Raw genomic sequence first — 17,975 nt, 5'->3', positions numbered from 1 at the left:
AAAGATCCGAGGCACCCCTTCGACCTAGCCAAGGCTAGTTGCGTGATTTAGCCCTACCTTTCCTAATTTTCCTACCCAAGGTATGTATCGCATGTTGGATATGATTATATGAATGCAAAACCTAGACCTAGGGGGACATGGGGGAAATTTCTCTTCAAAGGTTGAGTGGTGCCAATCACATTAATTGTGAATCCCAATAATGATCCTTTTGGAGAGGTCACACATAATCCTAAATGACGTAAAAATGAGTGGAATGCATGTCATGTGAAAATGTGAGTTTGTGTGAAGTGAGAAAAGTGATAAAATAATAGGATGTAAGTGGAGGTGTGCAAATGTATTTACAAGGTAAGGTGAGTAAAGAATGATAATGTGAAAACAACATAAAGTGCATGTGTGCGAGTGATATTATATAAAGTGTAAGTAGTTGAGTGAAAACGTGCAAAATTAAAGTAGTGTGAAGTGAGAAAAAGGATAGAATATAAAGTAAGTGTATGTGATAGTGAATGAATAAAATGCATGAATCCTATAGGAATGCATCAAGATGGGAACGGGGAGTCCTAACTTTGTGACTTTAATCTTCCCTTTGATTAGAAGGGGGAACTAGCGTGCTAAGGCTATTGGGTAGCCACACTCGCTCGTTTCCCTTATCGAAAGGGAACTCTTCAAGCAAATGTATCCTATAACTAGTATGAAAGTGCAAAAGTCTAAAATGAATGGGAAAGGGTGGAGGAGCATGCCAAATGATAAAACTAAGAAAAAATGCATGAAATGTAGTGAGCATGCAAGTATGCACTAAAAAAGGACGGCCTATCGGGTCTAGCGTTGGACTAGCCCTTTCTATGAATTCCTACTAGCATTGAACTAGTGGAAACGGAACAAAGAACCACAACTAGCGTTGGACTAGTGTGGTGACGGGAAAGGGAGCCACAACTAGCATTGGACTAGTGTGGGGACGTACATTCATCCATCAAGTTCATTTATGACTATAGAAAGCAAGTAGGCATGCAAATCATCTATAAACACGTAGCACATAACACTTAGCATGCTCGACTAGATGCAAAGGCCTAATAAAGCAATTAAACACATAGCAACCAAAACAAGCAATGAAACAAAAGGGGAAGGGGAAAATGGACCAAATTGCTCGCCAAGCCCTATCTATTACTAGCCAAGAGGTGTACACATACCCCATAATGAAAAACTTAAATAAAAGTAAAAGTAAATGAAAGGAATGAAAGGAATTAAGGAAAGGCAAGGAAAGCGAAATAGACATGCATATTCACATAACACGTAGGAGCACGTAGGGCCAAATGAAGTGCAAATAAGGGATAGAGTATACCTCCCTTGCGACGGTAATCAAATGAAGTAAAAATGGCTTCAAAACAATAAAAAGGTCAAGGTACCACTTTATTTAAGAAAAGTTGAAAGAAATGTGCAAAACAAAACGCACTTGATCGTAAAGTCCCTAAAGTCATGACTTAAGCGCAATTGAAACAAAGCGTGGTAGTTAATTGAAGCAAACAAGCAATGAAGTTGCACAAATTAAAATTATCAAGGACCAATTTGATGAAATTCTTTAATTGATTGGGTCCTAGTGGAACAAGAAGAGACTTAGGGGGTTGGAATGTAATTTTCTGGAAATTATTTCATGCAAAAGCATGCAACCCACGTAGAAAGCTTTCTGCAAATTGAATCAATCCAGCCGCCATTTCCTTTTCATTTCCTCTAGCACACTAATTCACCAAGAAACCAGAATTCTACTTATCCAACATCAACTAAACATGCGGCTTCAATGCAGAATTAAAACAGAGAATCAGAGTTGACTATCAAAGGTGCAAAAAAACTAAACAAAAGGAACAGCAACAGGAGGAAAAAGAAAAGAAACTGCAACTTTCTGCGATCCTTCCTAAGTGCTGAAACCTTAGCAAACGAAGAGGGAGTTGGGTATTTCCGCCACACATCAAAGCTTTGGGCTAAGGGAAAGAAAAACTACAACACTACCATAACCCAAACAAATAACAAGCACAGAAGAAGACCATGCAAATTCTTAAAACTTCATGCAAGTCCACGGATGAAGCTGCTGTAACAAAACTCGCTGCATTTTCGCACACAGATTCATAGCCTGTTGCATTTTCATTTACAAATCAATTCTATCCAAACTCTGAACTTAAGCATCAAACAAACAATCTTCTCATCCAACATAACAAAACATTGAAGGAAATCATGCAAATGTCGAATCTGAATCATGCAAGACCACGTAGAAGAACAAATTCTTATTTCTGCAACATGAACTACGCAGCTGCCCACTTTCCATTTTGCATTCGGGAATTCCTTTAAGTTTTTGGACCAATCCAAATGCAGTTCACACTCAACAACCAATCACCACCTGATCTTCTCACTTTACAATGCAACAAAAGAAATCAATCAAACAAAAGGAGCCTACGAAGCAAATTTTCTGCTGCAACATTCATTCCAGAATTTTCTTTCTGCGACTAAGTTCTAAGATGCAATCTCCTTTTCATTCAAATGCAACTCATGTCTCTTCCAACGACAAATAGATCAAAGTAACAAGATAACCAAGCTTTCTTTAACTTTTCAACATAAAAGTTTATGTTTAAACTCCAGAAATTCATACGGAACAGAAATCTAGCAAGCATCGAATGACCATATTTCCAAAATTTCTGCATTTTCCAGTTGCAGCTTTGCCGCCACTTCGCTTGATGCTTTGGATCAAAAACATGCAACCTCGTCAAACATTTTGCACCAGATTTAACTAGCAAATTGGGTGAATAAAACCCAGGTAACAGATTGATCAAACATTCTTTACACCTTCAGCATGAAACCTCAGACAAAGTTCACGGGGAAATCACATGAAAGTTGATAGCTTTCTGATTCCTAAGTTTTGCAACAAGAAGATTCTAACACAGCTTCGATAGCAAACAAGTTCATGGCATCCTCAGTCAAGCATCAAACAAAAATAAGAACGACAAACAAGTCACAACTCCGACAACTAAAGAAAAAGAAGGATGATTTACAGTCCTCATCCTCAAACATCGACAACACTTAGGAAAGGAAGAAAATTTTTTGCCAAACTAAGATTGAAAAGGATCCATGACTACCTGAACGCACCTTGGCTGCTAGACGAAGCAGTAGAGACTCCTGGAAATCACACAGCTCTGGCAATTTAAATCCACGAACTGGGTTGCAAGAGGCTCCAGCGCTGATGCAGGCGATACCTTCCTTTTCCTTCTCTGATTTGCAGCCGAAGCCCTCCTCACAGCTCTCTCTCGTTCTCTCTTTTGCTCTCTCAAAAAGACCCTTTCCAGCCGTCCTTTCTCCTCGGCCTCTGCTCGATGCCCTCTTGATTCTTTCTATCCCCTCCAAAACCCCTGCTCTCAGCCGTCACCCTCAGTCCTCCTGTTTTCTTTTCCCTTTGCTGTTTTTTTCTATTTCCCCCGACTCTCTCCTTTTTCTCCCTCCTTTGCGGCTGTCTTGCTGCTTTCTTTTTATATCAAATGATCCCCCCTTTAACCCTAAAACCTCAGTCCTTTCTTCTATATTTGCAGTCCAAGGGGCTGCCCCCCAATGCTCCTTTGCAAGCTGCGAAAAAATGCAGCTTGCATGCGCGTATCTCTTTTTTTTTTTTTTTTTTTTAATAATACAAAAGTGAGAAAATATAAATAATAATAACAATAATAGAAACAAAAATAAAATGCAATCAAAATGCTTGTAACCTGAAATAAAACCAACTTTCCCCTAAATTAATATTTTTTGAAAATTTTCTTTTCTTTGAAAATAGTTAAAATGTATCAAAAAGTAATAATTTCTAAAAAGCTTTTCCTTCAATTTCAAACTTTTCCACTTTTTCAAAAATAAACCAATATGCCCTAAACCGTGTTTTTTTTTCCTTTTTCTTTTCCCTTTCTTTTTTCTTTTTCCTTTTTCTTTAAGAAAACATTGTATTAAAACAACTCAGCATATTTTTTGAATATTTTTCCTTCTTTTTTCTCTTTTTCTAGAAATTTTACGCTAAACTTAAAAAAAATAAAAACTAAAAAAAAAACTAAAAGCTAAAAAGTGAATAAAACTAAAATAAAACAACACCTAAAAGGGCTAAACAAACAATAATGAACTAAAATGCAAACCATCTAAAACAAAAAATCATGAAATTAACAAAATCAACAGATAAGAATTATCACTAAAACGAAGCATACAAATTATTTCAAAATTTGGTGTCTACAGTTTGCCCCTCTTTGTCCGAGTTTTGAAAAAACTTGAGACAAAGAAGTAGACACCAAATACTCACCTGTGTTATTTGACTGCAAAAGGATTCCAACGAATAAGAATTTAAAACGGGACTGACCCGAACATGGATTTAAAACGGAACTGACTCGAACAGGAATTTAAAACGGGACTGACCCGAACAGGAATTTAAAACGGGACTGACCCGAGGCTAGCGGCGATGTAAAATGAAATGCACACTAGTGGGACTGACCCACGGCTAGCGGCAATGAAAATGAAATGCAAATGAAGTACTGGTATGTACGAAAAAACTGCATAAGACTTGCCCGGAAAATTATCCAAAAATTTGCCCCAATGTAATGAATTTGGTCAGTGGGATTAAACCCAAGCCTGCCTTGATTGTAGATAAAAAGCGGTCAGCGGGATAGAACCCGGTCCTGCCGAGGTTGGCGGGATAAAACCCGGTCCCAACATAGATAAAAAGCGGTCAGCGGGATAGAACCCGATCCTGCCGAGATTGGCGGGATAAAACCCGGTCCTAACGAAATATGAACGGTCAGCGGGATAGAACCCGCTCCTGCCGAGGTTGGCGGGATAAAATCCGGTCCCAACGTAGATAAAAAGCGGTCAGCGGGATAGAACCCGATCCTGCCGAGGTTGGCGGGATAAAACCCGGTCCCAACGAAATATGAACGGTCAGCGGGATAGAACCCGGTCCTGCCGAGGTTGGCGGGATAAAACCCGGTCTCGAACGAAATATGAACGGTCAGCGGGATAGAACCCGGTCCTGCCGTGATGAAACTTGATTTGATTTTTGATTTTTGTTCGATGATTTTTCCTTTCTTTTTGCTTTTTTTTTTTTTTACTTTTGAGAATCTTTCCAAACAATTAATTTGCCCCATGTATGATGAATTTTTGCAATTTGAGTCCATAGTTGATTCTGTATCGCCATGTTGTTACACCTTTTGATCAAATTTGCTTGCAACATTTTCGATCCGCCTTTGTTCACCGGAGGACTCTTTCCGACACCGATTCCAATGCGAGGTGTGATTACTTTCATTTGTGCATGCAACTTTCCTGCAAGAGAGAAAAAAAACAAAGAAATTGCCACCATCATTTGATCCGTTTTCCTTTGAGGATCGTGTAAACATGAGTTTTCTCCTTTTCCTTTTTTTTCGCCAACTTCCGCTGCGGCATCCGATTGAGTTGGATTTCTCATTCCAAAACTTTTTCGATTTCTCAAACTGACCAGGTATGTGTTTTGCCATACTGTGAAGGTTGCGTGGCTGGCCTTGCTGAATCTCAACCATTTCCAAAAGACAACTAAATCCAAGCATCCTCTTGAAATAAACCCCGGGATTGTTATTTACCGAAATTCAAGAAGTTAAAATAAAATGAGGTATGCAATAAAATTCACATGCTACGAAGGAATGAATGTGCACAAGAATGCAAAACATAACCATTGGTGCCTACAACATGCCATAAATGCAGGCACCTTGGAAAAAATGAGCTTCCCAAAAATGTACTTGCGAAAGAATATTTATTTTACAAAATGACACAATTTTCGGCCAACAGATGTCATGTTTGACACCCTGGATATCTTTGTTCTGGAATTCAACACTGGCAGAAGTATTCCAAATGAAGGGAGATCCAAGTGAACCAAGTCACCAACTATTCCTCCTCGTGTTTACAAAACTCACCTTGGCGCCCTTCTGGATTTTCACCAAGGTTGCCCCTACCCCCTTTTTTTTTTTTTAGATGCCCTTCCAGGTTTTCACCCAAGGAACAATGGAGAAGCTCGTCCATGATCGACTCAGGAGTGTGAGTTTGAAGGTTTCTGGCATCAGTAAAATGCGTTTCCCTTATAAGTTTAAGTGAAGGCATTACGAACATCACCTGCCAGTTGATTAGCAAAATCCCTAATAAAAATACAGCAAATGACGAAAGCCAGGGCTTTTGAGCTTTTGTAATAAAGGTTAGGTGGGGTGCTTTGAAAAAGATTGAGGCTTGAAAGCAAATTTGATGAAAGGTGTGAAATTACCTGAGATTGCATCATTTTGAAATTATCTCCAATTTTTGAACGAAACCGAGAAAAATTTGCCCCAGTTTGATTGGACTTCTCTCTTTGCATTTTTCATTGTATTTCCTCACTTTTGCATTTTTCTTTTAAGACTAAATTTGCCCCAGTGTGGGGCTTTCTGCTTTCTTTTTCTTTTGTCTTTTGATCATCTCTCTTTCAAAATAAATTCGCCCCAGTGTGGGGGTTCTCTTTCTTTTTTTCCCTCTTGATCATTTTTCTCAAAATAAATTTGCTCCAGTGTGGGGTTTGCAATTCTCAGGGGCTGCCAAACGAAAATTATTGTTCTGATAGCTCAAAGGGGATGACGAGGGATGAAATGTTTTGATTGAAAAGGAAGATGGCCTGACTTTTGTTTCGCCCTTTGCATGTTTTCCAAAAGAGATTTGCATAATCAAAAGTAAAGAATTTCATACACATGTCTGAGTTGATAGGTCGAGGGAATGTTTGTCCATCCATCTCTACCAAAATGAATGCCCGCCAGGTAACACCTTTTGAACAACGAATGGCCCTTGTCAACTTGGAGCAAATTCGCCTTTGGCTTCATCTTTGTATTGAAAAAATTTGTTTTAGCACTTTGTCCCATTCTTCAAATGATTGCCGGTGGACCTTTCTTGTTGTAGGCCCAGGCCATGCGTTCCTAATAACCTTGGCCATATCATTCAGACGCTTTCCATTAATCAGGGCCAATTGTTCATGACACCGCTTTAACCGATTAGCTTCTTTTAACTTGGCTCCTGCTAGAATACGCAATGAAGGGATTTCTCAATGAAGCGATTTCTAAATGAAGGGATTTTTAATGAAGGAATTTCCTCAATGAAGCGATCTTTTAATGAAGGAATTTCTGCATGAAGGGTTTTTTCAATGAAGCCATCATCGGATTCCAGTACAGTGATATTCAAAGGATCAAATAATTTCATCTTTGGCCATCTTAAAAGAATTAAAAAAAATCAGGACAATAATCCAATAAATAAATAAAACAAATTGGGCTTTTCATGAAACTCCAAATTAAAGAGGAAATAAGTCAAAACTTAATTGCAAAAGATGCTTTCATTAAGCTATTCACATATGCAAGAGACAGTTTTCATGAACTTTAGTAAATAACAACCCCTAGATTTTACCGAAATTCCCTTCGAGAGGGAAGATATTCGGCCATCCAATTTGTGCAAAGTTCTTTCAGGATTTTCAAATTTCGTCATTGGAAGTGGATGCCTCAAATGTGTCCTTGTGTTTGGGAAAGGGGTTTGTACTTACATTTGGTCCTTGTTCTTCTCTCCCTCTCAAAATTATGTCTCCGGCCTCAATCATGTCTTGGATTTTGTGTTTAAGTACCCAACAATTGGCAGTAGAATGTCCAGGAGCTCCAGAATGATAGGCACAAAAAGATTGAGGATTATAACCAGGGGGAACTCCTTTAGCATAGACTTTAGGAGGTATTGTGCCAATTTTCCCCGCGGCCTTGAGCTGTTCATATAGTTGATCCAAGGGCCGACCTAAATTGGTAAAAGTTCTATATCGGGCCGGGTCTTGGGTGCCAGCGATCTGTTGATAGTTGTAGTTATAGTTGACGGGTAAGGTGGGTCTTGGATGATAAGGAGAGCGAGGTCTAGTTTGAAAGTTATGTGGAGAAATATGAAATGGTGTTGTAGGTGTGTTTGGGTAATTTGATCGAGGTCGAGGGTGGTTACTAGTGGTATGGTGCACAGGTTGAAGGTGTGATTGGTACGGAAAATGGGGTGAATAGGTGGGGTTCTGTCGGTATCTCGGTTGGGGGGCAGGGCTTCGATTCGAGACAAATGAAGCCTCCTCTTCTCTCTTTTTGAATGGGGATTTCTTGTTACTGCTGCCTTGATTTTGCATCGCTTCCAATTGCGATTTCAGAGCCGACACGTTAATAATCTTTCCTGCCCTCATAAACTCATCATATTCTTCCAATTTATTGACAATCTCGGCAAAGGAACACCCAGTCATTCGAAAAATTTCTTCAAAGTACGGCGGATCATGCGCCTTAATGAAGGTGCGTATGATTTCGTCCTCAGTCATTGGTGGCTCAACTTTTGCGACTATTTTCCTCCATCTCTTAACATAAGTCTTATGGTCCTCAGAGGGTTTTCTCTTTGTTCCTTCCAACGTGGTCCGTGTCGGAGCCAACTCGCAGTTATACTCGTATTGTCTCACAAAAGCATTGGATAAATCAATCCAGGTTTTCACTTCTTCGGGCCTCAGGTTGGAGTACCAGTCGAGTGCATCTCCTTCCAGACTTTTTGAGAACAACCGTAAAGGTAGATTCTCGTCGTCTATGGGCCTTCCCAATTTGTTGGCAAACAGACGGAGGTGCGTTTTGGGATTGCCAGTTCCATCGTACTTGTTAAACTTAGGGGTTTTGAACCCCTCAGGCAATTGCACATTTGGAAAGAGGCAATGCTCATGGTAATCCAGGACCCCTTGTTTGTTCAACCCCTGACTCTTCCTCATAAACTCATCAAAACGGTCAAGGCGTTTGAACAGCTTTATATCAACGGGAGCGGAAGATTCCCCCATTGCCGGCTTGGTTTGAACAGTATGGTCTGGTAAGAATGACTCAACAGTAGTGTGATAAAAGGTATGTGGCTCAGGTGGCATATTCAAAGTGATTTGGGGTTGGGGACCTTGCATGTGAGTAGGAAAGAATGAAGGGTTAGGAGGGTAAGTGTATAACAAATTTATGGTGGGATAGGTAAAAGTTCCTTCGGGTGGAATGATAAAGGGTGGAGTAAAAGGGGTTTGGGTCGTGGGCATGACCAATGATTCTGGCCCCGATTGATTGACGGGTACAGGCTCGGGTTGAACTCCGCTACTGATGAGCTCATCGATTAATTTCTTTTGGGCCGCCAACTCGGTGGCTATCTCACCAAACTTTGTAAGCATCTCGGTCAGTTGGGCCCCCAAGCTTGCAGTTTCGGGTTGAGTTGTAGTAGCAAACCTATCCAACGACTCCGGTTGTGAACTCATGTTTACACGACTCCTCTGGGCTTGACTTCGGGATCGTGTTACGATGGGGCTTCGACGAGAAGCTATGTTTAAATATTACCTGAGAATTTTAAAAGGAATTGACTTTAGATTTAACCCTCACTTAATTATTTCAACAAAAATAAAGAAAAGGAAAAGAAAAAAGGCAAGAGTTAGTAAATATACAAAAAATTCGGATGCATGTCCTATGCGGGGAGCCTTTTTTGTGCCAAGGGTAGGCCTAGAATGAGGATGCAATCCTCTGAGGTAGGCACTATACCATACCTGATGGATCTGATCAACTCATTGAGTGAGAAATAATTTTTTAAAAGAATTTGGTCAATTGGAGTGACGAGAGATTTGTCAAAATGAGAACAATGTCCGAATAGATTGATTACCTTTGATTTGCAAAACGCACGGGTTTGACCTTGACGAACCTCCTATCGAAGAGATTGGAGTTCGTTGACAAATTTTCTCAGTGAAGCATGAGTCAAAACCCCAACTGATCAAATTATTGGAGATAATGGATGGTTTTCTCAAAAATCGACTAGATTTCCCAATTTGAAATTCGATATCGAAACCCTAATTGAATGAAATTGACAATTTATTTAAAATTAACCGAATTACCCTAAAAGGGAAACGGGTTAAATGAATTGAGTGAAATTTAAAACTTACTCAAAATTGACCGAATCATCCTAAAAAAGGAACTTGATCGAATGTAATTGAGAATTTTATTCAAAATGGACCGGATCATCCTAAAAATGAAATTGGTCAAATGAATTGAATGAAATCGAGAATTTATTCAAAATTGACCAGATCGCCCTAAAAAGGGTAAACTGATCAAATGAAATTAGGTGATTTATTCAAAAATCAACCAAATCACCAAAAAGGGTAAATTAGTCAAATGAATTGATTGAAATTGATGATTTATTCAAAAATCGACCAAATCACCCAAAAGGGTAAATTAGTCAAGTGAATTGATTGAAGTTGATGATTTATTCAAAATCAACTAGGTGACCCTAAAAAGGGTAAATTGGTCAAATGAATTGACGATTTATTGAATGAATTGGCAAAATGGATTGGTTGAATTGTCCGGCCATTGGTTATTTCAAAATTATTGAGGGGCATTAGTCTATGACCTTCTAAAAATCAAATTTTGGCCTCAATTTATTTATCATCTCAATAGGAGGAATCATTTGTGAATTTCTTCAAATTAATGTCCTTCACACAAGGGATTTTTACCAATTTTTGATAAAATGGCCAAAAAGTGATTATTAGATGCTCATATTCCAAAGATCACTCTATGAACATGATCAGATCCTACCTTACCTCGTGCACTACCCCTTCGGATGGTACAAAATGTAAACATGCAAGTCTCACTGGATTAAGTATCCGAGACACAAGGTGGCTTATTCCTAAACACGGAATTCCCTATGTGGCATTCCCTTTCTAGGGTTTATGCGTGATGCCATTTATTAAAGCAGTAAAATATGCAATTATGACCTAAAAGGACCCTTTGTACGCCAAGGTAGGCCTAGAATGATATGCAATTATTAATCTATAAATGCAATATACCAAAATCTTTAAACGTGCAATAGCCTATCTATGAGGGTGGGTTCTAAAAAGAAGGTCATGCCAGACCTTTTATTCGCTAGGGTTTGTGAATGCAATGGGGACAAAAACCAAGAAAGGTTAGCTCAATCACATAAATACACATAACACATTGTAACGAAACAATACAAAGAGATAAACCGATGAAAGAAAAGAGGGGTTGGATCCCTCCCCTCGTGAATCGTGTCCCTAATAAGGCAAGGCAGACTCTACCCTAGGCAAGCTAACATGGATGCATGAGGTATTGGCTCACTAATGCAGCTAGACTCGATAGGTTTTAGGTCCCCGAGCCTTCAGACTAGGAAACTAAGGGTCATCAATCCCAAGGTTCTTTGTCGGTGGCTCGAACGATTCCCCAGACATTGCTACGCACACGTCGTGTCACGGCCACATGTCTGAGTGAATCTATCAAAAATCCTCAATTTTCGACTAAAAGCTATAGGCTATTAACCCAAAGCTTAAAGCGGAAGATCAAGTGACCCCTCGGATCGTGCTACGCACACGTCGTGTCACGATCACACGTCCAAGTAGGTCGCCTAAAATCCTAATAGGGTGGAGTGGCGTGACAAGCCACTAAAAAAAAAAAATAAAGGAGAGATAAATAAATAAAGCGTATGCTCGTATGCTAGTGCTCGTTTGGAGGGGAGGGATCAAGAACCCACGCGAGGCTCTAGGGTATGTCCCCCACCCAAATGCAATGCAAAGCGCGACATGAAACAAGTAAAATATACATCCAATCAACCAATCATACATACGTGAGTGAGGGAATAGTTTGATACGCGCGCGAGGCAAAAAGTCCTAAAATAGAAAATACAATCCTAATATCCAAATGCTATGCATAAAAAGGGTAGAAAATGGAAAAGAATGGCCAAATCAAATGCTTGGACCCACTTAGGAAATTCCCCAGTGGAGTCGCCAACTGTCGCGCCCCACTTTTCGATGATGAAATGGTGTGTGAGTAGTGGAATGTGAACGTGTGTAAAATGAAAAGTAAAAGGCCATGGGACTTGAGAATGCGACGATTTGGCCAAATAAAGTTCAAAAGGGGGTTTTTTTAATAAAAAAATGGAGTCGCCACTTGGTATAGAGTTAGGGTGTACCAAGTCACCAAAAAAGAAATTTTCTAAAGGAAAGGTAGAAAGAAACCCCTTTTAAACGACTCCTAGTCCACGTAAACCAACGAAAAAGGTTCGGGAGTCACATTTGACGAAGGGGAAGGCAAGGATAAAGATCCGAGGCACCCCTTCGACCTAGCCAAGGCTAGTTGCGTGATTTAGCTCTACCTTTCCTAATTTTCCTACCCAAGGTATGTATCGCATGTTGGATATGACTATATGAATGCAAAACCTAGACCTAGGGGGACATGGGGGAAATTTCTCTTCAAAGGTTGAGTGGTGCCAATCACATTAATTGTGAAGCCCAATAATGATCCTTTTGGAGAGGTCACACATAATCCTAAATGACGTAAAAATGAGTGGAATACATGTCATGTGAAAATGTGAGTTTGTGTGAAGTGAGAAAAGTGATAAAATAATAGGATGTAAGTGGAGGTGTGCAAATGTATTTACAAGGTAAGGTGAGTAAAGAATGATAATGTGAAAACAACATAAAGTGCATGTGTGCGAGTGATATTATATAAAGTGTAAGTAGTTGAGTGAAAACGTGCAAAATTAAAGTAGTGTGAAGTGAGAAAAAGGATAGAATATAAAGTAAGTGTATGTGATAGTGAATGAATAAAATACATGAATCCTATAGGAATGCATCAAGATGGGAACGGGGAGTCCTAACTTTGTGACTTTAATCTTCCCTTTGATTAGAAGGGGGAGCTAGCGTGCTAAGGCTATTGGGTAGCCACACTCGCTCGTTTCCCTTATCGAAAGGGGACTTTTCAAGCAAATGTATCCTATAACTAGTATGAAAGTGCAAAAGTCTAAAATGAAGGGGAAAGGGTGGAGGAGCATGCCAAATGATAAAACTAAGAAAAAATGCATGAAATGTAGTGAGCATGCAAGTATGCACTAAAAAAGGACGGCCTATCGGGTCTAGCGTTGGACTAACCCTTTCTATGAATTCCTACTAGCATTGGACTAGTGGAAACGGAACAAAGAACCACAACTAGCGTTGGACTAGTGTGGTGACGGGAAAGGGAGCCACAACTAGCATTGGACTAGTGTGGGGACGTACATTCATCCATCAAGTTCATTTATGACTATAGAAAGCAAGTGGGCATGCAAATCATCTATAAACACGTAGCACATAACACTTAGCATGCTCGACTAGATGCAAAGGCCTAATAAAGCAATTAAACACATAGCAACCAAAACAAGCAATGAAACAAAAGGGGAAGGGGAAAATGGACCAAATTGCTCGCCAAGCCCTATCTATTACAAGCCAAGAGGTGTACACATACCCCATAATGAAAAACTTAAATAAAAGTAAAAGTAAATGAAAGGAATGAAAGGAATTAAGGAAAGGCAAGGAAAGCGAAATAGACATGCATATTCACATAACACGTAGGAGCACGTAGGGCCAAATGAAGTGCAAATAAGGGATAGAGTATACCTCCCTTGCGACGGTAATCAAATGAAGTAAAAATGGCTTCAAAACAATAAAAAGGTCAAGGTACCACTTTATTCAAGAAAAGTTGAAAGAAATGTGCAAAACAAAACGCACTTGATCGTAAAGTCCCTAAAGTCATGACTTAAGCGCAATTGAAACAAAGCGTGGTAGTTAATTGAAGCAAACAAGCAATGAAGTTGCACAAATTAAAATTATCAAGGACCAATTTGATGAAATTCTTTAATTGATTGGGTCCTAGTGGAACAAGAAGAGACTTAGGGGGTTGGAATGTAATTTTTTGGAAATTATTTCATGCAAAAGCATGCAACCCACGTAGAAAGCTTTCTGCAAATTGAATCAATCCAGCCGCCATTTCCTTTTCATTTCCTCTAGCACACTAATTCACCAAGAAACCAGAATTCTACTTATCCAACATCAACTAAACATGCGGCTTCAATGCAGAATTAAAACAGAGAATCAGAGTTGACTATCAAAGGTGCAAAAAAACTAAACAAAAGGAACAGCAACAGGAGGAAAAAGAAAAGAAACTGCAACTTTCTGCGATCCTTCCTAAGTGCTGAAACCTTAGCAAACGAAGAGGGAGTTGGGTATTTCCGCCACACATCAAAGCTTTTGGCTAAGGGAAAGAAAAACTACAACACTACCATAACCCAAACAAATAACAAGCACAGAAGAAGACCATGCAAATTCTTAAAACTTCATGCAAGTCCACGGATGAAGCTGCTGTAACAAAACTCGCTGCATTTTCGCACACAGATTCATAGCCTGTTGCATTTTCATTTACAAATCAATTCTATCCAAACTCTGAACTTAAGCATCAAACAAACAATCTTCTCATCCAACATAACAAAACATTGAAGGAAATCATGCAAATGTCGAATCTGAATCATGCAAGACCACGTAGAAGAACAAATTCTTATTTCTGCAACATGAACTACGCAGCTGCCCACTTTCCATTTTGCATTCGGGAATTCCTTTAAGTTTTTGGACCAATCCAAATGCAGTTCACACTCAACAACCAATCACCACCTGATCTTCTCACTTTACAATGCAACAAAAGAAATCAATCAAACAAAAGGAGCCTACGAAGCAAATTTTCTGCTGCAACATTCATTCCAGAATTTTCTTTCTGCGACTAAGTTCTAAGATGCAATCTCCTTTTCATTCAAATGCAACTCATGTCTCTTCCAACGACAAATAGATCAAAGTAACAAGATAACCAAGCTTTCTTTAACTTTTCAACATAAAAGTTTATGTTTAAACTCCAGAAATTCATACGGAACAGAAATCTAGCAAGCATCGAATGACCATATTTCCAAAATTTCTGCATTTTCCAGTTGCAGCTTTGCCGCCACTTCGCTTGATGCTTTGGATCAAAAACATGCAACCTCGTCAAACATTTTGCACCAGATTTAACTAGCAAATTGGGTGAATAAAACCCAGGTAACAGATTGATCAAACATTCTTTACACCTTCAGCATGAAACCTCAGACAAAGTTCACGGGGAAATCACATGAAAGTTGATAGCTTTCTGATTCCTAAGTTTTGCAACAAGAAGATTCTAACACAGCTTCGATAGCAAACAAGTTCATGGCATCCTCAGTCAAGCATCAAACAAAAATAAGAACGACAAACAAGTCACAACTCCGACAACTAAAGAAAAAGAAGGATGATTTACAGTCCTCATTCTCAAACATCGACAACACTTAGGAAAGGAAGAAAATTTTTTGCCAAACTAAGATTGAAAAGGATCCATGACTACCTGAACGCACCTTGGCTGCTAGGCGAAGCAGTAGAGACTCCTGGAAATCACACAGCTCTGGCAATTTAAATCCACGAACTGGGTTGCAAGAGGCTCCAGTGCTGATGCAGGCGATACCTTCCTTTTCCTTCTCTGATTTGCAGCCGAAGCCCTCCTCACAGCTCTCTCTCGTTCTCTCTTTTGCTCTCTCAAAAAGACCCTTTCCAGCCGTCCTTTCACCTCGGCCTCTGCTCGATGCCCTCTTGATTCTTTCTATCCCCTCCAAAACCCCTGCTCTCAGCCGTCACCCTCAGTCCTCCTGTTTTCTTTTCCCTTTGCTGTTTTTTTCTATTTCCCCCGACTCTCTCCTTTTTCTTCCTCCTTTGCGGCTGTCTTGCTGCTTTCTTTTTATATCAAATGATCCCCCCTTTAACCCTAAAACCTCAGTCCTTTCTTCTATATTTGCAGTCCAAGGGGCTGCCCCCCAATGCTCCTTTGCAAGCTGCGAAAAAATGCAGCTTGCATGCGCATATCTCTTTTTTTTTTTTTTAATAATACAAAAGTGAGAAAATATAAATAATAATAACAATAATAGAAACAAAAATAAAATGCAATCAAAATGCTTGTAACCTGAAATAAAACCAACTTTCCCCTAAATTAATATTTTTTGAAAATTTTCTTTTCTTTGAAAATAGTTAAAATGTATCAAAAAGTAATAATTTCTAAAAAGCTTTTCCTTCAATTTCAAACTTTTCCACTTTTTCAAAAATAAACCAATATGCCCTAAACCATGTTTTTTTTTCCTTTTTCTTTTCCCTTTCTTTTTTCTTTTTCCTTTTTCTTTAAGAAAACATTGTATTAAAACAACTCAGCATATTTTTTGAATATTTTTCCTTCTTTTTTCTCTTTTTCTAGAAATTCTACGCTAAACTTAAAAAAAATAAAAACTAAAAAAAAAAACTAAAAGCTAAAAAGTGAATAAAACTAAAATAAAACAACACCTAAAAGGGCTAAACAAACAATAATGAACTAAAATGCAAACCATCTAAAACAAAAAATCATGAAATTAACAAAATCAACAGATAAGAATTATCACTAAAACGAAGCATACAAATTATTTCAAAATTTGGTGTCTACAAATTGTTTCTTATGGATTAAATGATTCATGATTGTTGAGTCGAATGTATACTTTATCGCACTCGTTCTCTTTTAACTGATTGTATAACTGAACTGCTCATAATTGAATTGTACGTGATTGATTGAATGCCGAGTGGAGTGAATCTCATCAGCCTATAACGGTATTAGTCGAGTGGAGTGAATCTCATCGACTCATAACCGTAATTGGGGGATGCCCAAATCTTAATTGGCCGACCTTGCGACTCGAGCCAACAAGAGCTTGGTCGAGAAGCTCGGTGAACCATGAGATAATCGTAAGCTTGATCTATTAAGAGATCTCGCTTGGCCTACTTGAGTAGTAGTGTCTTTTATAGAAGAATGGGCCCTGGACTAGGGGTTGTAACTATGAACGGGGAAGAGTAAGTGGAGTTCTACGAACCCAATACCGACCCGGTTGACGGAGTGTCATCGTGGGAAGGTAATTGATCGAGTCTTGATAAAGCAAGTGGAACCTAACTCCTGAGAGCTCCTGTATCCTCATTGAGTGTGTTTATTTTAAATTGTGAATTGCTTGAATGTTACAGCTTTATTTCTCGCTTAAGTGCTATTGCTACTTGAACTATGTGTTTGCATGTTTTCTTGGCCTCATTGAGTGTCAGCGCACCCCATTTGCTTTGTTTTCCTTAACAGGAGCTTGGAATGGAAAGAATTTTTGGAGAAGCCGTTTGATTACTTTTGATTAGTATTTTGGGTTGTATTTGATTAGCCGACTTCTAGTGATTGTACTTTTGGGGAAAGTGATTTACTTTTGAGAACCTGTGTTATAAGATTTGAATATTTATTTAAGGAAGCAGCTTTTCTAAGTTTCGATTTTTATTATTTGGTTGTTATCCTTAAGTTTGAATTGAATTGTATTGAGTCCTGACGAGAGTTGGGCAGGCGTTCCGTGGATACCCTTGGGTTCGCCCTTGGGAGAAGTGGGGGCGTCACAGATAGGATTCTTTAAATCATTCCTAAGTAGCATTGAAGAGCAGTACAATAAGCATCTAGATTTGAAGAGTCTTGTTTTGTGCATTATACAAATAACACTTGAGGCAGAATATCTCATTGAGTCATTTATGCTTGGACATTGTCGATGGTATCATCCATTATGGCTTTTTGATCTCTTAGAAGATTTTAACCTCATCAATGTTCAGGCAACAGAAATATGTAAGAATGCACATAGGGTCAGCATCCATGATTTAGCCCAAGTCTTCAATGAAGGTCATATCACCAGACAAGATTCACATTATAAGATGAAGTTGTAGTTGGCCTTGCTGATCATAAATGATTGATTGTTGATAGACTTATAGCAGCATCATCATAGCCAGATGTTGTCTCAACCATTAGCATGGCAGGACTCAGTAAGACTATTTTATCTTGGAAGATGTACAATGATCCTTCAGTTATCCATCAGTTTCACATCCGAGCATGGTATTGTGTCTCCCAAGCATATCAAAGAAGCAAATTTCTTTTTTTTTCAGCTTTTAGGTGATTATGTGGAACTTAAAGAGGATGTCCTTAAAATGAGTGATGAAGAACTAAAGATGAAGTTGTATAGATGCCTAAAGAGAAATAGGTACC

This window comes from Coffea arabica, chromosome 11e (assembly GCF_036785885.1).
Source record: "Coffea arabica cultivar ET-39 chromosome 11e, Coffea Arabica ET-39 HiFi, whole genome shotgun sequence".
Lineage (NCBI taxonomy): Eukaryota > Viridiplantae > Streptophyta > Magnoliopsida > Gentianales > Rubiaceae > Coffea > Coffea arabica.
This window is presented reverse-complemented; position numbering follows the sequence as displayed.